At 44.9% G+C, this 22,207-nt stretch overlaps 1 protein-coding gene across 2 annotated transcripts in view; it reads left to right on the forward strand.

The window, feature by feature from the left end:
- Positions 1–22,207, forward strand: part of CTCF (CCCTC-binding factor) — a 74,149-nt gene that overhangs the window by 4,710 nt on the left and 47,232 nt on the right. For both annotated transcript variants that reach the window (XM_002826547.6, XM_054534972.2), the window contains exon 2: positions 3,973–4,089. The gene's annotated coding sequence lies outside the window, so the exon portion shown is untranslated. The remainder of the gene's footprint in view (positions 1–3,972; positions 4,090–22,207) is intronic.

Genomic DNA, 22,207 nt, shown 5'->3' on the forward strand with positions numbered 1-22,207 from the left:
TTGTGGCATTGCATATAGACTGCCAAGATACAGTCCAAAGGTGAGGGTTAGGATGATATTCTTTCACACTTGATCCTTGTTTTTGGTCACTCTTGGAATTTTCAGGGGTAGAAAATTTCATTCCCTTTGAGGTATGCTAGTAATAATAATGGACTCCAGTACAGAAGTGTTGCCTGGACTAAATACGCTAATCACCTATTTGTGTTACTAAAAATTGCCTCTCTGAGGAGACTTTAGCTTCATCTAAGAAAGTATTATATCAGTGAGTTTTGTGGAGTTTAGCTAATTGTGAGATGGATTTCCTCTTAGAAGATGTACCTCATGTGCCAAATTGCTTGGAAACTTTTTTTTAAAAATACATTTTGATTGAGGCAGTGGCATGATCACAGCTGTTGCCCAGATAGGAGTGCAGTGGCATGATCATAGCTCCCTGCAGCCTTGAGCTCCTGGGCTCAAGCAGTCTTCCTGCTGCAGCCTCCCAAGTAGCTGGTACTATAGGTGTGTGCCACCATACCCAGCTGATTGTTTTTTTTTTTGTAGAGACAGGATCCTACTATGTTGCTCAGGCTGGTCTTGAACTCCTGGGCTCAAGCAAGTCTCCCACCTCAGCCTCCCAAAGTGTTGACATTACAGGTGTGAGCCACCATACTCGGCTTTTTTTTTTTGAGACAGGTTGTCACTGTGTTGCCCACACTGCAGTGCAGTGGTGTGATGATGGCTCACTGCAGCCTTGTCCCCCACCTGCCCCAAGCTATCCTCCCACCTCAGCCTTCCAAGTAGCTGGGACCACAGGCACACAACACTATGCCTGGCGTATGTATATATATATGTATATATGTATATATATGTGTGTATATATATATGTATATATGTGTGTATATATATATATTTTTTTAAGATGGAGTTCGCTCTGTCTCCCAGGCTGGAGTGCAGTGGCATGTTCTGGGCTCACTGCAACCTCGGCCTCCCAGGTTCAAGTGATTCTCCTGCTTCAGCCTCACGAGTAGCTGGGATTACAGGTGCCTGCCACCGTGCCCGGCTAATTTTTGTATTTTTAGTAGAGACAGGGTTTCGCCATGTTGGCCAGGTTGGTCTGGAACTCCTGACCTCAGGTTATCCACCCACCTCGACCTCCCAAAGTGCTGGGACTACAGATGTGAGCCACCATGCCTGGACTTTTTGTTCTTGTTGTTCTTCTTCCCTGAGATGAAGTCTTGCTCTGTCACCCAGGCTGGAGTGCAGTGGTGCAATGGTGGCCCACTGCAACCTCCGTCTCCCGGGTTCAACCAGTTCTCCTGCCTCAGCCTCCTGAGAAGCTGGGATTACAGGTGCATGCCACCATGCCCAGCTAGTTTTTGTATTTTTAGTAGAGACCCAGTTTCACCACATTGGCCAGGTGGTCTCGAACTCTAACCTCATGATCCACCTGCCTGGGCTTCCTAAAGTGCTGGGATTACAGGCGTGAGCCACTGTGCCCGGCCTGCCTGGCTAATTTTTATATATTTTGTAGAGACAAGGTTTTGCCATGTTGCCCTGACTGGCTTTGAACTCCTAGGCTCGAGCAGTCCTCTACTGTGGCCTCTGAAAGTGCTGGGATTGCTGGTGTGAGCCATCATACCTGGCTAAATTATTTGGAAACTTTTTTTTTTTTTTTTTTTTGAGACTGAGTCTTGCTCTGTTGCCCAGGCTGGAGTGCAGTGGTGCGATCTTGGCTCACTGAAACCTCTGCTTCCTGGGTTCAAGCGATTCTCCTGCCTCAGCCTCCTGAATAGGTGGGATAATGGGCACATACCACTACGCCTGGTTAATTTTTGTATTTTTTATAGTAGAGACAGGGTTCCACTATGTTGGTCAGGCTGGTCTTGAACTCCTGACCTCGTGATCCGCCTGCCTTGGCTTCCCAAAGTGCTGGGATTACAGGCGTGAACCACTGTGCCCGGCCTATTTGGAAACACTTAATTCAAATTTAGCTCTTTATTTCATTTGGGATTTTATTTTATTCTTTTTTTGAGACAGAGTCTCACTCTCTCGCCAGGCTGGAGTGCAATGGCACGATCTTGGCTCATTGCAGCTCCGCCTCCTGGGTTCAAACGATTCTCCTGCCTCAGCCTGCCGAGTAGCTGGGTTTACAGGCTTGCACCACCATGCCCAGCTAATTTTTGTATTTTTAGTAGAGACGGGGTTTCACTATGTTGGCCAGGATGGTCTCAATCTCTTGACCTCGTGATCCGCCCACCTTGGCCTCCCAAAGTGCTGGAATTACAGGTGTGAGCCATTGTGCCTGGCCTGGGATTTTCTTTATTTCTTTTTTTTTTTTTTTTTTTTCTATAGACATAGGTTCCACTGTACCTTTGCTTGAAGCTTGACAGTTCATTTTGTAATTTAGGGTGAAAAGATGCCATCTAACAAAGTATTCCATTATTCAACTTAAAAAAACTATTTCATTGCTATGCTTCTAGGATTTTCAAAGGTCAGTAAAAGCTCCTCCTGCCAGTTATTTTTTATTTATTTATTTTTTGAGACGGAGTCTTGCTCTGTCGCCCAGGCTGGAGTGCAGTGGCACGATCTCGGCTCATTCCAGCCTCCGGCTCCTGGGTTCAAGCGATTCTCCTGCCTCAGCCTCCTGAATAGCTGGAATTACAGGCGTGTGCCACCACGCCTGGCTAATTTTTGTATTTTTAGTAGAGATGGGGTTTCGCCATGTTGGTCAGGCTGTTCTCAAACTCCTGACCTCAGTTGATCCACCTGCCTTGGCTTCCCCAGTTATCTTACCAACCTGGAAAGCATAGCCTTTACTTGTGGCATGAACAAACTTAATCAGTAAGACCACTACTTGCTGAAGATATGGAAATAAACTGTTAGAGAGCCATTACTGCAGCCATAAGAATTAAATTTTTTTTTTTTTTTTTTTTGAGACGTAGTCTTGCTCTGTTGCCCAGGCTGGAATGCAGTGGCAGGATCTCGGCTCACTGCAAGCTCCGCCTCCCAGGTTCATGGCATTCTCCTGCCTCAGCCTCCTGAGTAGCTGGGACTACAGGCACCCGCCACCACGCCCAGCTAATTTTTTTTTTTTTTTTTTTTTTTTTTGTATTTTTAGTAGAGACGGGGTTTCACGTGTTAGCCAGGATGGTCTTGATCTCCTGACCTTGTGATCCGTCTGCCTCAGCCTCCCAAAGTGCTGGGATTACAGGCGTAAACCACTGCACCCGGCCAAGGATTAATTTTTTGGTAGTTTGAGTATGTGTGCCATTATTTGGTTGCAATATTGTAGTGAAGTTTTTTGTTTTTGTTTTTTTTTTGAGATGGAGTCTTGCTATGTCGCCCAGGCTGGAGTGCAGTGGTGCAATCTCCGCTCACTGCAAGCTCCGCCTCCCAGGTTCGCGCCATTCTCAGCCTCCCAAGTAGCTGGGACTACAGGCGCCTGCCACCACACCCAGCTAATTTTTTGTATTTTTAGTACAGACGGGGTTTCACTGTGTTAGCCAGGATGGTCTCGATCTCCTGACCTCGTGATCTGCCTGCCTTGGCCTCCCAAAGTGCTGGGATTACAGGCGTGAGCCACCGCGCCTGGTTTTTTTTTTTTTTTGAGACAAGATCTCTCACTCTGTCAAGCAGGCTGGAATGCAGTGGCACAATCTCAGCTCAGTACAGCCTCAAACTGCTGGGCGAGTCTCCCACCCTGGCTTCCGAAAGCGTTAGGATTACTGGTGTGAGCCTGGAGTACTACTATTTTGCTACTTACAAATCTTTAGTCCTTTATATATTTAGCAAATGTGTGAAAAAATAAGTGAATGTTTTGTTATTGGCTTGATGGTGGACATTTATGGAATGGCTCAGTTAGTGACATGACATTAACAGGTGTTTTGTTTCTTTCCCAATTTTTTCTGTCTTCAGTTTTCCCTCATTTTATTTTTTATATGTGTATTTGTATGAATTTAGTGTTTCATAAAATGATTTATGCTTTTCTTTTAGAATGATTATGGACCTGAAGCCAACAAACAAGATGCGCTAGTGGACAGATTGCTGACCAGGGGCTTGAGAGCTGGGTTCTGTTTTCCCTCCTCAAACTGACTTTGCAGCCACGGAGAGGTAAGTGCTATTTCCATTTTTTCTATCTTAAAAATGGTAGTAATATAACCCTCCTGGAGTTGGAGGATTTGTTGGCTAATTCTTGGATATAGGGGATGCAGGATATCAGGTGATTGAGAGCATACAGGCTTCATAATCAGAGTCCTGGGTTTGAAACTCTGTACGACGACGTACTAGCTGGGTAATGTGGGGCAAGTTACTTTAACCTGTCTACTCCTGTAGTCCTCACTTGTGAGAGAATAACACCACCAATCTCAGAGACTATTTCAGAGTTAATGAGAATGTGTTTTGTAAAGCGTCAAGTACTATTCTGAACATGTACATAGAAAGATCCCAGGAAATTGTGGCTGCTTTTCTGTAGAAACCCCTGGAATGTGTATTTTGACTATTGGCAAATGAACTGAAAAGAAAGTCCATGACCTGTGGCTACTTGTAATTTTGATGAGAAACAGATGGAATCCTGTTCTTGGGGAACCTGGTATCCTGGATAAAAATTGTCTTAATTTGAGTTAGCTTAGCTCATTGCCCATTTTGTGTCAGAGTGTGACAGTAATTATCATTTTAATTTAGCCTATAATTTTTGCTATAAGATATAATGGACATTATATGGAGCTTGGAACAGGCCTTTTATAAATATTGGAATCTACTATGCTTTGGGATCTCATAAGCAAAGTGGGATTCTGGTTGTAAAAATTATCTCTTCTCACGGTACCAGAAAGCACATTTTTTTCAGACCCTAGAAAAATGTGAAAATAATTTAATTGTACATGTGTAATGGCAAAAAGGAATGCAGAAGTGGAAATTACAAATGCCAGGATTAGATAAGCTTATGTGAATGAATCATCTAAATGACTACTAAGATTTTTCTTACAAGCTCTGCCTGGAGCAAATAAAGAGAAGGGTATAGGAATGAAAGTTCTGTTATTCTTTATTTTCCATTTCTTTATTTTCTGTTAACCTTTATTTTCCAAATGGGCAACTTGTTATCCTGCTAGATGGGAAGGAGAAGGTCTGCGGTAGTATTCTGTCGCTCCAGAAATAACTTATGCCCTGCAGGTTCTTTTAGGAGTGTTGACACAGAGTGCATACCAATAAGTTGCTGAAAAAAGAATGCTGATTAAAAAACTATTGAGAAATCGAACCTTTAAGAGTTTAGGGAATGGGTTTATAGGAACACGTTAATCACTTTCAAGTGTTATGACTAGCTTAATTGCTTAGATCCCTGTTTCTCAAACTGGGATATGAATACCCTTAGGGAATCAGGTGGTATGATTTCGGGGTACTTGGAGTCACAAGAAAGATAAACATGACCCATCTTCCTAGAACTTCAGTTATACTCATTGAGGAGGTAATGAGTTAAGTAATTTAACTGGTAAGTGATTAAATATTAAATATTGGCCGGGCAAGGTAGCTCACACCCAGTACGTTGGGAGGCCAAGGCCTGCAAAATCCCAGTAATCCTCGTACTTTGGGAGGCCAAGGCAGGTAGATCACTTGAGGTCAGGAGTTCCAGACCAGCCTGGCCAACATGGTAAAACCCCATCTCTACTAAAAATATAAAAACTAGCCGAGTGTGGTGGCGGGTGCCTGTAATCCCACCTACTTGGGAGGCTGAGGCAGGAGAATCGCTTAAACCTGGGAGGCGGAGATTGCAGTGAGCCGGGATTGTGTCACTGCACTCTACCCTGGGTGACAGAGTGACTCTGTCTGCCCTACCCCCCGCCCCCCCAAAAAAACAAAAGGCTGGGCGTGGTGGCTCACGCCTGTAATCCCAGAACTTTGGGAGGCTGAGGTGGGCGGATCACAAGGTCAGGAGTTCGAGACCAGCCTGGCCAACATGGCGAAACCCCGTCTTTACTAAAAATACAAAAAATTAGCTGGGCATAGTGGCGGGAACCTGTAATGCCAGTTTCTCGGGAGGCTGAGGCAGGAGAATTGTTTGAACCTGGAAGGCGGAGGTTGCAATGAGCCGAGATCACTGCACTCCAGCCCAGGCAACAGAGTGAGACTCTGTCTCAAAAAAAAAAATAAAATAAAATAAAATATTATTATATTAAAACAAATAGACATTTTTGGAGCAGAATGAAAACTGTATGATTAAGATAACACAGGTCTTCAACAAAATGAGCATGAGTGCCTGAGTGTGGGAAGTTCTCTTTGTATAGGTTCTATAGTGGATATGTTTGAGAAGCAATACATTTGAGCTATAGAACAGCTCTGCTATCCTGCTCCTTACTTTGTCCTTGTATTTGTGTAGGGAAAAACTCTCAAGCCCAGGTTTTTCCTTTGCTTTCACACAACAACCACCATCAACACAAAAGGCTTACGTGGCTGGGCCTGGTGGCTCATGCCTGTAATCCTAGCACTTTGGGAGGCCGAGGTGGGCAGATCTCAAGTCCAAGAGATCGAGGCCATCCTGACCAACATGGTGAAATACCGTCTCTACTAAAAATACAAAATTTAGCCGGGCGTTGTGGTGCGCGCCTGTAGTCCCAGTTAGGAGGCTGAGGCAGGAGAATCGCTTGAACCCAGGAGGCGGAAGTTGCAGTGAGCCAAGATCATGCCACTGTACTCTGGCCTGGCGACAAGGTGAGACTCCATCTCAAAAAAAAAAAAAGACTTACGTGACCAAAGATGGGGTGGAGGGATTTTCCTCACACACGGTGGATGCCAACTAGGTGTCATCCAATTCAATTCCAACACCATCTACCCAAGATGGTGTCAGATCCCACACGTTTAGGGTTCAGTCCCATAAGACCACCCGTCCTTCCTACCAGTCACAAGCCCATTCCTTCAGAGCTTCTGACCAACTGGCTTCAAGTTGAGTTTCCCACGACCTCTTTCTTGGGTTCCATTAGTTAGCTAAAGCAGTTCACAGACCTCAAGGAAACACTTCTTTAGATTTGCCAGTTTGTTAAGAAGATTACTTTATTTATTTATTTTTGAGACAGTCTCACTGTGTCGCCCAGGCTGGAGTGCAGTGGTGTGATCTCGGCTCACTGCAACTTCCCCCTCCCAGGTTCAAGCAATTCTCCTGCCTCAGTCTCCCGAGTAGCTGGGATTACAGGCGTCCACCCCCACGCCTGGTTAATTTTGGTATTTTTAGTAGAGATGGGGTTTTGCCATGTTGGCCAGGCCGGTCTCAAACTCCTGACCTCAGGTGATCCACCCAGTTCGGCCTCCCAAAGTGCTGGGATTACAGGCATGAACCACCACGCCCGGCCAAAAGCATCTTCTTTTTTTTTTTTTTTTTTGAGATGGAGTCTTGCTCTGTTGCCCAGGCTGGAGTGCAGTGGTGCAGTCTTGGCTCACTGCGAGCTCCGCCTCCCGGGTTCACAACATTCTCCTGCCTCAGCCTCCCAAGTAGCTGAGACTACACGCGCCCACCACCACACCCAGCTAATTTTTGTATTTTTAACAGAGACAGAGTTTCACCTTGTTAGCCAGGATGGTCTTGATCTCCTGACCTCGTGATCTGCCTGCCTTGGCCTCCCAAAGTGCTGGGATTACAGGCGTGAGCCACTGCGCCCAGCCAAAAGCATCTATTCTTAACTGTGTGTTTTATAATTACTAAGTATTGTTATTAACATATTACTCTTAACGTAAGTGGCATTTAAGAATTACATTTTCTCCATATGTCCTTGTGGATAGAGAAAAAAAAAGAATTTACATTTTCTTTGGTCACGCGTTGTGTTGCATGCCTGTAGTCCTAGCTATTCAGGAGGCTGAGGCAGGAGGATCGTCTGAGCTGAGGAGGTCGAGTTTGCAGTGAGCCGTGGTCCCGCCACTGCATTTCAACCTGGGTGACAGAGTAAGACCCTGTCTCAATAAACAAATAAGTAAGTAAGAATTAAGCTTTCTGAGGCTGGGCGTGGTGGCTCATGCTTATAATCCCAGCACTTTGGGAGGATGAATTTTATTTTAATCCCATTAGGACACCAAGTCCTGGCCATGCAGCTTAATAGCTATATGGCCTTGGGCAGTCCTATTAGAGGTGACTTCCTTGGGCTTCCCTTTCCTCTTTTTTTTTTTTTTTGAGAGATGGAGGCTCGCTCTGTCGCCAGGCTGGAGCGGCAGCCCCTGCTTCCCGGGTTCAACTGATTCTCCTGCCTCAGCCTCCTGAGTAGCTAGGACTACAGGCGCGCCACCATGCCCAGCTAATTTTTGTATTTTTAGTAGAGACAGGGTTTCACCATATTGGCTGGGCTGGTCTCAAACTCCTGATCTCAGGTGATCTGCCCACCTTGACCTCCCAAAGTGCTGGGATTACAAGCGTGAGCCACCGCGCCCGGCCAGGTTGGTTATTGTGTATATTTTGCATTAAACTGAACTTCGATGACCACCAGATAATACAAATGTTAATGAACTAAACGGAAATATTGTGCCATAGGAAAATGGGTTAGATTTATCAGAAAATCTGTTGAGCAGTAGAGAAATGGGTAAGAAAACAAGGTCACGTTGCGTGTTGCAAGGGATATAAAACCCTAACCCATTTAAAAAGATGAATGTCAGCCTGGGCAACTTAGTGAGACCTTGTCTGTAAAAAAAAAAAAAAAAAAATGTTGCCAGGTGTGGTGGTGCACACCTGTAGTCTCAGCTACTTGGGAGGCTGAGATGGGAGGATCACCTCAGCCCAGGAGGTTGAGGCTGCATGCACTCTAGCCTGGGTGACAGAGTGAGACCCTGTCTTTAAAAAAAAAAAAAGGAAGGCTGTTAACCAGCAAAATGCTTATGAGAGAGGTTTTTTAATAGCATAATACCAAAAAGTTAATTATTATGGAATAAAAGTAAAGAAAATCCCAAACTAAAACCTGGCATGTAGCAGAAGCTCAATAAGTAATTATTTGGATGAATGAATGCCTAGGGAAAAAAGACTAAACAGACATGGAAATCATCAGTCAAAACTAGTAGTGTGAGGGTAGTTTGGTTTGGGGGTCACTTTTTGTTGGTTTTGTATAGTTTGTGTAATTTTTTTCATGCAAATACGTTTTTTTCTTTTCTTAGATTAAAGCAGAATTACCAAAATCTGGCTATAAAAATATTTAACCATAGGTGACTGGTTAAATTATGATACATCCCTATAATAGAATTTGTTTGTTTGTTTGTTTGTTTTTGTTTTGTTTTTTTTGAGACGGTGTCTCGCTCTGTTGCCCAGGCTGGAGTGTAGTGGCGTGATCTCCGCTCACTGCAAACTCCGCCTCCCAGGTTCACGCCATTCTCCTGCCTCAGCCTTTCGAGTAGCTGGAACCGCTAATTTTTTGTGTTTTTAGTAGAGATGGGGTTTCACCATGTTAGCCAGGATGGTCTCGATCTCCTGACCTCATAATCTGCCCGCCTCTGCCTCCCAAAGTGCTGGGATTACAGGCGTGAGCCACCGCGCCCGGCCTTATAATAGAATGTTGTGTAGCCATTATGTATAAAAAATATGTTGAAATGGCAAGATATTTGAAACAAAGTACAAAGAAAGCAGATTATCAAACAATATGTATGGTATGATCTCATGTGAGAGTAAGTATATGTATATATTGGGGAGGGGACTGCAAATTTGGATATAAGCCAGAATGTGTGTGTAAAACCTATAGGTAGGTTTCTTTAAGCTTTCTCCTGTTGCGTGTATTGCATAATTTTTAAAGGAAAAGGGAATGCAGTACAGTAGAAAGTAGCACTGAAACTTTCTGATGAAGGTAATGAAATGGGCCAGGCGTGGTGGCTCACACCTGTAATCCCAGCACTTTTGGAGGCTGAGGTGGGCGGATCACGAGGTCAGGAGATCGAGACCATCCTGGCTAACGCAGTGAAACCCCGTCTCTACTAAAAATACAAAAATTAGCCAAGCGTGGTGGCGGGCGCCTGTAGTCCCAGCTACTGAGGAGGCTGAGGCAGGAGAATGGCGTGAACCCGGGAGGCTGTGTTTCAAAAAAAAAAAAAAAAAAGGATAATGAAATGATAAAAGGTGTTTTTGGCTAGTTTACTTGGCAGTAATGTCTAGACTTCTTTTTTTTTTTATTTTTTGAGACGGAGTCTCTCTCTGTCACCCAGGCTGGAGTGCAGTGCCGCGATCTTGGCTCACTGCAAGCTCCGCCTCCCAGGTTCATGCCATTCCCCTGCCTCAGTCTCCTGAGTAGCTGGGACTACAGGCACCCTCCACCACGCCTGCCTAATTTTTTTTTTTTGTATTTTTTTAGTAGAGACGGGATTTCACTGTGTTAGCCAGGGTGGTCTCATCATCTCCTGACCTTGTGATCCGTCCACCTCGGCCTCCCAAAGTGCTGGGATTACAGGCGTGAGCCACCGCGCCCAGCCAGTCTAGACTTCTTGAGTGGAATCGAGAGGGCCACTGGAACAGTTACAGAAGTGCAGCCAGGAGGAGAGTAAGGCAGGAGGAAGTTTCTGCATCTGCCCACCTGTTAGAGGGGATTGAGGTTGCAGAGGCAGTTCTTGCAGTGATCCTCACTTAAATTTGGTCTTAAACTTTCTTTAAATATTACCCAAGTAATGTTTAGTTTCATTCTTTGGAAGAGTCTAATGATTGTAGAATTACATTAGAACCCAAAGAATCCCTTAACTTTGTTTTCCCAGAGCTGAAGACTATTAATAGTCTGGTGTGTTGACTTTATGCTTTTATTAACAGGCATGTACATATAATACAACTTTTTAAACAAAATATAATTGTGCTATGCAAATTTTCTATAACCACCACATTTAATGTAAGAACATGAGGGGGAAATACTTCAAACAGTACAAAATGGTAATAATGAAAAGTAATCCTCAGTCCTGCCTCTGATCTCTCATTTTTCTTCCTCAGAGGCAATAAATACCAATTTTTGATGTATCCATCCAGAGAAAATTCTGCATATATTCAAATGTATGAGTTTATGTATCTTTTTTTTTTTTTTTTTTTTGAGACAGGGTTTTCACTCTGTCGCCCAGGCTGGAGAGAGAGGCGTGATCTTGGCTCACTGCAACCTCCACCTCCTGAGTTGAAGTGATTCTTGTGCCTCAGCCTCCCAAGTAGCTGAGATTACAGACACGTGCGGCCATGCCCAGCGAATTTTTGTAGTTTTAGTAGAGATAGGGTTTCACCGTGTTGGCCAGGCTGGTCTTGAACTCCTGGCCTCAAGTGTTCCGCCCACCTCGGCCTCCCAAATTGCTGGGATTACAAGCATGAGCCAATGTGCCTGGCCAAGTTTATGTATCTTTTTTAAAAAGCACAAATAGGCAGGGCGTGGTGTCTCATGCCTGTAATCTCAGCACTTTGGGAGGCCAAGGCGGGCGGATCACCTGAGGTCAGGAATTCGAGACCAGCCTGGCCAACATGGTGAAACCCCATCTCTACTAAAAATACAAAAATTAGCTGGGCGTGGTGGTAGGCGCCTGTAATCTCAGCTACTCAGGAGGCTGAGGCAGGAGAATCGCTTGAACCCGGGAAGTGGAGGTTGCAGTGAGCCAAGATTGCACCATTGCACTCCAGCCTGGGGGACAAGAGCAAGACTTCATCTCAAAAATAAATAAAAATAAAAGGCCGGGCGTGGTGGCTCACGCCTGTAATCCCAGCACTTTGGGAGGCCGAGGTGTGTGGATCACCTGAGGTCAGGAGTTCAAGACCAGCCTGACCAACATGGTGAAACCCCGTCTCTACTAAAAATACAAAAATTAGCCGGGTGTGGTAGCACGCGCCTGTAATCTCAGCTACTCGGGAGGCTGAGGCAGGAGAATCGCTTGAACCTGGAGGTGGAGGTTGCAGTGAGCCGAGATCGTGCCATTGCACTCCAGCCTAGGCAACAAGAGTGAAACTCTGTCTCAAAATAAATAAATAAATAATAAAAATTTTAAAAAAAGCACACATAGTAGCTTACTATACACGTTCTAGACGTTTGAGTTGTTTTCAATCCTTGTTGTTGTTGTTTATTGTTTTTTTTTTGAGACGGAGTCTTGCTCTGTCACCTAGGCTGGAGTGCAGTGGCGTGATCTCGGCTCACTGCAATCCTCGCGTCCCAGGTTTTTAAGCGATTCTCCTGTCTCAGCCTCCTGAGTAGCTAGGATTATGGGCACATGCCACCATGCCCGACTAATTTTTGTATTTTTAGTAGATACGGGGTTTCGTCATGTTGGCCAGGCTGGTCTCGAACTCCTGACCTCAGGTGATCCACCTGCCTCGGCCTCCCAATTGCCTTGGCCTCCCAGCTGCTCAGGCCTCTCGAAGTGCTGGGATTACAGGTATGAGCCACCACGCCCGGCCTGTTTTTAATCTTTTGTCATTAGAGAAAAATACCCTAGTAGTAGATAGCCTTCGTATATACACATCTTTAGGCTCGTGTACTAGTGTAAACATAGAGTAAGTTCAGAGAAATTGAATTGCTTGTATATTCCTAGAAGCGGGAATGGCATGTACAAAGGCCCAGAGGCAGGAAAGGAAAGACCTAGAATGTTCTGGCTCCTGAAAGAAGTTCAGTGTTATTAGAGGAGAGTATATCAGGCTGGGTGCAGATCTGCTGATAGGGCCCTGAAGCACTTGGTAGGCCATGTGAAAGAGTTTGGACTTTAAGAGTTTTCAGCATGGTGGTTTCAGAAGGGAAGTCTTCTTGCTGATAATGGATTTACATTTTAGAAATCTGCGGCCACTGTGTGAAAAATGGTGGGTAATGGAGCAAGAGGGGAAGCAGGGAAACTGGTTAGAAGGCCATTGCATTGGTCCAAGCAAGATGTAATGCTGTCCTGACTTAAGATGGGATAACTGGGATTGCTGTTTGTCTAGTTTGTTAAATTGTAATGATTATTTTAAATTAATTAAGTTAGAGACAGAGTCTCGCTCTGTTGCCCAGGCTAGAGTGCTGTGGTGTGATCATAGCTCACTATAACCTTGGACTCCTGGCCTTAAGCGATCCTTTGGCCTCAAGCTCCTGGATAGCTAGGAGTGTAGGTGCGTATCACCAGGCCCAGCTAATTTTTTTTGAAAAGATGGGGTCTTACTGTGTTGCCCAGGCTGGCCTTGAACTCCTGGCCTCAAGCAATCGCCTCCTCCCAGGCCGTCCAAGGTGTTGGGATTACAGATGTGAGCCACTATGCCCGGCTTAGTTTTTTAATTATTTATTTATTTTATTTTTATTTTATTTATTTATTTATTTATTATTTTTGAGACGAAGTCTTGCTCTTGTCCCCCAGGCTGGAGTGCAATCGTGCAATCTCAGTTCACTGCAGCCTCTGCCTCCCGGGTTCAAGTGTTTCTCCTGCCTCGGCCTCCAGAGTAGCTGGGATTACAGGCGTGCACCACCAGACTCGGCTAATTTTGTACTTTTAGTAGAGGTGCCGCCACCATGCCTGGCTAATTTTTTTTTTTTTTTAGTAGAGACGGGGATTCACCATGTTGGCCAGGCTGTTCTAGAACTCCTGACCTCAGGTGATCCACCCACATTGGCCTCCCAAAGTGCTGGGATTACAGGCGTGAGCCACCGCGCCAGGCCTTACTTATTTTTTATTTATTTATTTTTTTGGAGATGGAGTCTCGCTGTTTCGCCCACGCCGGAGTGCAGTGGCGCTATCTCGGCTCACTGCAAGCTCCACCTCCCGGGTTCACACCATTCTCCTGCCTCAGCCTCCCGAGTAGCTGGGACTACAGGCGCCTGCCACCGCGCCCAGCTAATTTTTTGTATTTTTAGTAGAGACAGGGTTTCACCCTGTTAGCCAGGATGGTCTCGATCTCCTGACCTCCTGATCCACCTTCCTTGGCCTCCCAGAGTGCTGGGATTACAGGCGTGAGCCACCGCACCCAGCCCGGCCTTACTTATTTTTAATTAGGTTGGAATCCTATTCTGCATCCTCCTTTGTAACCTTACTGCGTGTTATAAACATTTTTCCTGTTAGATATCTTTTTTTTTTTTTTTGAGACAGTCTGACTCCGTCACCCGTGCTGGAGTGCAGTGGCATGATCTAGGCTCACTGCTACCTCTGCCTCCTGGGGTCAGGTGATTCTTGTGCCTTAGCCTCCCAAGTAGCTGGGATTACAGACATGCTCCACTAGGCCTGGCTTATTTTATTTTATTTTTATTTTATTTATTTTTTTGAGACAGAGTCTTCCTCTGTTGTCCAGTCTGGAGTGTGGTGGCACGATCTTGGCTTGCTGCAACCTCCACCTCCCGGGTTCAAGCGATTCTCCTTCCTTAGCCTCCGGAGTAGCTGGGATTACAGGCATGCACCACCACACCCGGCTAATTATGTACTTTTAGTAGAGATGAGGTTTTACCACGTTGGCCAGGCTGGTGTAGAACTCCTGACCTCAGGTGATCCACCCACCTTGGCCTCCCAAAGTGTTGGGATTACAGGCCTGAGCCATAGCGCCCAGCGCTAATTTTTGTGTTTTTAGTGGAGACGGCGTTTTGTCATGTTGACTGGGCTGATGTTGATCCACCTGCCTCAGCTTGCCAAAGTGCTGGGGTTACAGGTGTGAGCCACCTCACCCAGCCTCTGTTAGATATCTTTTGTTGGCTGGGTGCAGTGGCTCATGCCTGTAATCCCAGCACTTTGGGAGGCCGAGGCGGGTGGATCACGAGGTCAGGAGCTGGAGACCATCCTGGCTAATATGGTGAAACCCCGTCTCTACTAAAACAAAAAATTAGCTGGATGTGGTGGCGGGCGCCTGTAGTCCCAGCTACTGGGGAGGCTGAGGCAGGAGAATGGCATGAATGGAGCTTGCAGTGGGCCGAGATCACGCCACTGCACTCCAGCCTGGGTGACAGAGCAAGACTCCGTCTCAAAAAAAAAAAAAAACTTTTGTTACTTCAAATTAGTAGGAACTTTGTTGTTGGATGTTAGGTGGCATGTGTGCGTGCTTTAGTTTTCTGAACTGTTCCTTTGGGCATAGCAGTCCTTGTTTGCCCTGACTTTTTGCCTCTAGTATGTTGTTTCTACCTATTCCTCATTAACTGAATTATGTCTAAAATATGAGCATTGGCCAGGCATGGTAGCTCACGCCTGTAATCCCAGCACTTTGTGAGGCTGAGGCGAACGGATCGCTTGAGTTCAGGAGTTTAAGACCAGCTTGGGCGACGTGATGAAACTCAGTCTCTAATAAAAATATAAAAATCAGCCGGATATGGTGGTGGGTGCCTGTAATCCCAGCTACTTGGGAGGCTCAGGCACAAGAATCACTTGAACCTAGGAGGCAGAGGTTGCAGTGAGCCGAGATCGCGCCACTGCACTCCATCCTGGGCAACAGAGTGAGACTCTGTGTCAAAAAAATAAATAAAATATGAACATTGACTCTGAGAGCCAAGTTTATTGTAAATTTGAGTGCAAAGATTTTGAGATTTTTTTTTTTTTAATCAAACCTTTTTTGGTCCTGTTCTTGTTTTTTAAATGGTAGATATTTGCTGGTTTAATGACTTACAGATAGGGTGACATAGAGGTCTGTCTTAGTTAACAGCTATGTAGATTATCCTATCACGTATATAGCTATAAATACTCTACACATTTTTCACACACTGAACTTAAATCTCCAATTTCTTTTTTTTCTTATTTTTCTTTTTTTCTTTTTTTTTTTTTTTGAGACGGAGTTTTGCTCTGTTGCACAGGCTGGGTGGAGTGCAGTGGCGCGATCTCGGCTCACTGCAACCTCCGCCTCCCAGGTTCAAGTGATTTTCCTGCCTCAGCCTCCCAAGTAGCTGGGATTACAGGCACCAACTACCACGCCTGGCTAATTTTTTGTATTTTTAGTAGAGATGAGGTTTCACCATGTTGGCCATGCTGGTCTCTAACTCCTGACCTCAAGTGATCCTCCAACCTTGGCCTCTCAAAGTGCTAGGATTACAGGCATGAGCCATGGCGCCCGGCCTACTTCTTATTTTGAAAGAAGTATATGATACACATTCTCTTCCCCAATAAGGAAGGAGGAAATGAGTCCTAAAATGTCCTAGATTGGTGAGGGTTTTTGAGGAAAAGAGCATATATCTAGCCGGGTGCAGTGGCTCACGCCTGCAATCCCAGCACCTTGGGAGGCTGAGGCAGGTGGATCACCTGAGGTCAAGAGTTCAAGACCAGCCTGGCCAACATGGTGAAACCCCGTCTCTACTAAAAATACAAAAATTAGCCGGGCGTAGCAGGGCATGCCTATAATCTCAGCTACTCGGGAGGCCGAGGCAGGAGAATCGCTTGAACCTGGAAGGTGGAGGTTGCCGTGAGCCAAGATCGCTCCACTGCACTCCAGCCTGGGCGACAGAGCGAGACTTGGTCTCAAAAAAAATAACAAAAGAGCATATATCTTGATGCTCCGTGTGGTGAGTAGTAAGCAAGAGTATACAAACAGTGATTAATCCTTGACTTTCAAGCAGCTTTTCTAGTTTAAAACATATCCTAATGGAGGGAGAAAAGGGCAGTCTGGTAGGTTGTATTTTATGTTGTAGCATTTTTGCCTGACACAGGGATTCCGCTTTATATTTCTTGGATTGCATATGTAAATGCTGCTCAGTAGAGTGGTGTGCATTAGCGATCCTCATTTAACTAGGTTTTGGAGACTTCTGTCTGATTTCTGGGTTACAGACAAGGGGACTACAAAGCCACACCCTTTGCTTCATGCTTGTGTGCAGCCTCACTGTGTGCAGTCGTTTAAAAATGTCTGCCTTCAGCTGGGCGCAGTGGCTCATGCCTGTAATCCCCAGCACTTTGGAGGCCAAAGTGGGTGGATCACCTGAGGTCAGGAGTTCGAGACTAGCTGGGCATGGTGGTGGGCACCTGTAATCCCAGCTACTCGGGAGACTGAGGCAGGAGAGTTGCTTCAACTTGGGAGGTGGAGGTTGCAGTGAGCCGAGATGGCGCCATTGTGCTCCAGCCTGGATGACGAACGGAACTCCTCAAAAAAAAAAAAGTCGTCTTTTTTTTTTTTTTTGAGATGGAGTCTCGCTCTGTCACCCAGGCTGGAGTACAGTGGCGCGATCTCGGCTCACCGCAACCTCCGCCCCCCAGGTTCAAGCAATTCTCCTGCCTCAGCCTCCCGAGTAGCTGGGATTACAGGCGTGCTGTAATTTTTGTACTTTCAGTAGAGACAGGGTTTCACCATCTTGGCCAGGCTGGTCTTGAACTCCTGACCTCATGATCCACCAGCCTCGGCCTCCCAAAGTGCTGGGATTACAGGCATGAGCCACCGCATCTGGCCAGTCTTCTTTTTTTTTTTTAAACTGTAAAGTGGTGATACTGGTTCCCTTCTTACCTATAAGTATTACTCAAATTGATAACCTAATAAAACTGTAGGATATTAAAGCCAAAAGAAAATTTAAGTCATCTGTCAATCCCTTCATTTTACAGATAAGAAAGCTAAGAGGCAAAGTGATTCACCTAAGGTCATGGATGTAGGACGAGTGCTTATGCCTTTTTTTTTCTTCCCTAGACTGGCTCTGAATAGTCTTTGGGTTTCCCAGAATTTCCTGCTGCCTTTGGTTCTGTAGCTAATTATTTTATACATTCATTTTTTAAATCTCTTTTGACAGAAAAACATGCATCAATGTGTATCTCTAGAAGAACAATGTAGAGGCTGTACATTAACTGCTTTTGGGTGTAGTATGCATGTCTTTTTTTTGGTTTTTTTTTTTTTTTTTTTTTAGACAGAGTTTTGCTCTTATTGCCCAGGCTGGAGTGCAATGGCACAATCTTGGCCCACTGCAACCTCCACCTGCTGGGTTCAAGCAGTTCTCCTGCCTCAGCCTCCCAAGTAGCTGGGACTACAGGCATGCACCATCATGCCCGGCTAATTTTTTGTATTTAGTAGAGACGGGGTTTCACCATGTTGGTCAGGCTCGTCTCAAACTCCTGACCTCATGTGATCCACCCACCTTGGCCTCCCAAAGTGCTGGGATTACAGGCGTGAGCCACCGTGCCCATCTTATACATGTCTTCAGTGTGTATTTTTCAGACAACAAGAGCAGTAATGTTACCAATTTTAAAAATGTTTGCCCACGTGTGCAATGATGCATTACTAGGCTCTGACTGAAGATAATATTAAAATTCAGTATCTAATAAGATTTTGAGCTTACTCATCTTAACCCAGGACTTTTCAGAATCCTTCAATCATCTTTATGTGATAAGAACAGAACATCCTTAGAGGCGGTATTGGTTAGCACTTCTGTTTTTAATGTAGTGCACTTGGACCACTGAAAGTTTTTAATTTTTCCAACCACTACTTTTTGTTTATTTGCTTAAATAAACTCTAATATAACAAATCTCTGGAATAGCATGGTCACTATCACATATTATAAAGCAGGTAGAAGATATTTTACATTTACAGAGGTATGATACATAACTCTTCTATAACAGAAGATAGCCTAATTCTTTTTAGTATTTCCTGTGTTTTATCTCTTATATCTTTCTACTCCTATTTAAAAATTTTTAAGGTTATGTTGAGGGTATAAAATAATAGTGACTCTTGGTTTGTAATTTTTTTCTCCCTGTCCCCCTGTTCAACAAAGTATTTGCTTCTTGCTCTGTCTTTATTGTGTCTTTTGGGTATATATAAATATATAACCCTCCCTGCCCCCCACCCTACCCCCATGCAATTTCTTGGTTATGGTATTGCCCGCATTTTTTTGTTTCCTATACATGTTTGTTTCAGTATTTCTAAGGAGTAACCAAGTTGACAAATTACTTGTTTTGATCATCTTGGTTCAAAGTAACATTTTGAGGCTGGGTGCGGTGACTCACGCCTATAATTCCAGCACTTTGGGAGGCCGAGGCAGGTGGATCACTTGAGGCCAGGAGTTTGAGAACAGCTGACATAGAAAACTGGAGGCTGACATAGAAAACCCCATTTCTACCAAAAATATAAAAAATTAGGCCGGGCGTGGTGGCTCACGCCTGTAATACCAGCACTTTGGAAGGCCGAGGCGGGTGGATCACAAGGTCAAGAGTTCGAGACCAGCCTGGCCAAGATGGTGAAATCCTGTCTCTACTAAAAAATACAAAAAAATTAGCTGGGCATGGTGGTGGGCGCCTGTAATCCCAGCTACGTAGGAGGCTGAGGCAGAGAATTGCTTGAACCCGGGAGGCAGAGGTTGCAGTGAGCCGAGATCGCGCCACTGCATTCCAGCCTCGGTGACAGAGTGAGACTCCGTCTCAAAAAAAAAAAAAAAAAAAATTTCCTGGGCATGGCCCCTGTATTCCCAGCTGCTAGGGAGGCTGAGGCACAAGAATTGCTTGAACCCCCTGGGAGGTGGAGGTTCCAGACTGTCTCAAAAAAAAAATAAACGAAGTAACATTTTGTTTCTTTTGTTGTTTAAACTTCTACATGTGTATCTTTGTTTTTTCAGCCTCTTTTATTCTTCGTAGCTATTCAGTAATGCTTTATTATCCATATCCTATGCTGCTGTACTCTTTTGTTGTTGTTTTGGGTTTTTTTGAGACAGGGTCTCACTTTCTTGTCCAGGCTGGAGTGCAGTGGCGCAATCTCAGCTCACTGCAACTTCTGGCTCCTGGGCGCCTGCAATCCTCCCGCCTCAGCCTCCTGAGTAGCTGGGACTACAGGCTCGCACCACCATGCCTGACTAGTTTTTGTATCTTTTTGTAGAGACAAGGTTTTGCCATGTTGCTTAGGCTTGTCCCCATCTCTTGGGATTATAGGTGTGCCTGGCCTGCTACTTGCTAAAGATGTCATTTTAGGGGGGGTAACTTTTTAAACATTTTTTGTTTCTTTTTTTTTTTTTTTTTTTGGAAACAGAGTCTTGCTCTGTCGCCCAGGCTGGCACAATCACAGCTTGCTGCAGCCTCAAAATTCTGGGCGCAAGCAATCCTCCTGCCTTGGCCTCCTGCAGTGCTGGGATGGTAGGCGTGAGCCACCCTGCCCAGCCAATAACTTTCTTGATTGTTGTCGAAGACATTATATTGCTATTTATTATTACCACATTGCTATTTGGTACAAGTATCCATTGTTGTATTTAAACTGTTAGCTTCTGATTTAATGTTAACTTTATAGGCGAACCCCTTTACCAAATAAAAGTTGTCTTGGCTTTACTAAGTAGCCTTCATGAGGTGAGTCCTGGGTTACAGAGAAATTTTTATTTATAAAAATAAAAACCATGACAGTTCACCCTATCATGTGTGCCCATTTCTGCAAGGTTTTTTTTTTTCTCCTTTTTCCCTTCTTTCTTGCCTACAGATTGTCCTTACTACATAGAGATTGTAAAATATTGGTTGTACCCACAATAGAAGTGAAACGTCAAGGCTTACTCTGCCAGGCACAGTGGCTCACACCTGTGATACCAGCACTTAGGGAGGCAGAGGCAGGAGGATAGCTTGAGCCCAGGAGTTCAGGACCTGCCTGGGCGACATAGCAAGACCCCATTCTCCACAAAAAGGGGGAAAAAGATAAAAGACTTATTGAGTCATACATTCTATTATTGCTTATGTGAGAATTATATTAGTTTTGAGATAGGCTTTGTAGTTTTTTTGTTGTTGTTTGTTTTGTTTTGAGACGGAGTCACCCAGGCTGGAATGCAGTGGCGCAATCTTGGCTCACTGCAGCCTCCGCCTCCCAGGTTCAAGCAATTCTCCTGACTCAGCCTCCTGAGTAGCTGGAATTTCAGGCGCCCACCACCACGCCTGGGTAATTTTTGCATTTTTAGTAGAGACGGGGTTTCACCATGTTGGACAGGCTGGTCTCGCTCTCCTGACCTCAGGTGATTCATCTGCCTTGGTCTCCCAAAGTGCTGGGATTACAGGGATGAGCCACCGCGCCCAGCCGGGATCTATATTTTTTAAAGCTCACCAGAATATTCTGATACAGAGTAGGTTTGGGAATCATTGCTCAGGCAGCATCTGTCCAAAATTCATAAAAGTATGTGTTAGGTGTTGTGTAAATCCTGCATTATATGTGTGTGTAATTTATTCCTATTTTGTAATACATTTATTCAAGGTGATAGACTTGCTGTAGATTCTCAGTCTTTCTCATATTCCAAGTGATGAAAAAGACTGTAGGGCTGCTCCAAAGACAGTCTTAACTCTGAGCTGCTTCCAGGGATGTGGGTCTGCAGTGTGGCAAGGAGGGATCTGGTGGTCTCTAACATAGTCTCTTATTAGGGGAACAAGAAGTGAAGCTTAGGTTACTCTACACCAGCAAAAGTGTCATTTGGGCTATGAAGAGCAGAGAGAGGACAGCATGTGCTTGGGAGGCCGCCTCCTGTTGGTACTGTGGCACCAACGTTGACTCACAGATGAGCATTATCTTTGGTTTCATGTGTAAATGTTCAATAAGTGAAATAAACAGGCTACCCTTAACAGAGGGCTCTGAAACCACATTAAAATAATATATATATTTTTTTGACACAGATTCTCACTCTGTACCCCAGACTAGAGTGCAGTGGCGTGAATTCAGCTCACTGCAACCTCCACCTCCCGGGTTCAAGCGATTCTCATGCATCAGCCTCCCAAGTAGCTGGGATTACAGGTGCACGCCACCACACCCGGCTAATTTTTGTATTTTTTTTTTAGTAGAGACAGGGTTTCGCCATGTTGGCCAGGCTGGTCTCAAACTTAACCTCAAGTGATCCACCCACCTTGGCCTCCCAAAATGCTGGGATTACAGGCGTGAGCCATCATGCCCAGCCTCACAATAATAAATTTGAGGCCTGGGGGTAATGGCTCATGCCCATAATCCCAACATGTTGGGAGGCTGAGGCAGGAAGATTGTTTGAAGCCAGAAGCTCAAGACCAGCCGAGGCAACAAAGCAAGACTCCACCTCTACAAAATAATAATAATAAAATAGCAGGGTGCAGTGGTGCATGCCTGTAGTGTCCCACCTACCCAGGAGGCTGAGGCAAGAGAAGCAGTTGATCCCAGGAGTTCAAGGCTGTGGCAAGCTACGATTGCACCACTGCGCTCACTCCAGTCTGGGAGACAGAGCAAGACCGCACCTCTTAAAAAAGATAAATAATTATAATAATATTAATTTGAGATGGCTTAATACAGTTCCACTCAGTTACATTAAATTTCTTCTGCACAAAATTGGTCTAATTCCATACATATTTAAGTTTTTGTTATATACCGTTCACCTGTTCTGTAGTTTGTCAGGCAAGGTCCACCTCATCATTTAATATCCAGCTATAGCAATTCCTTTCCTTAAAGCCCTTCACCCACTGAAGTCAT

Source organism: Pongo abelii, chromosome 18 (genome assembly GCF_028885655.2).
Source record: "Pongo abelii isolate AG06213 chromosome 18, NHGRI_mPonAbe1-v2.0_pri, whole genome shotgun sequence".
NCBI classification, from domain to species: domain Eukaryota; kingdom Metazoa; phylum Chordata; class Mammalia; order Primates; family Hominidae; genus Pongo; species Pongo abelii.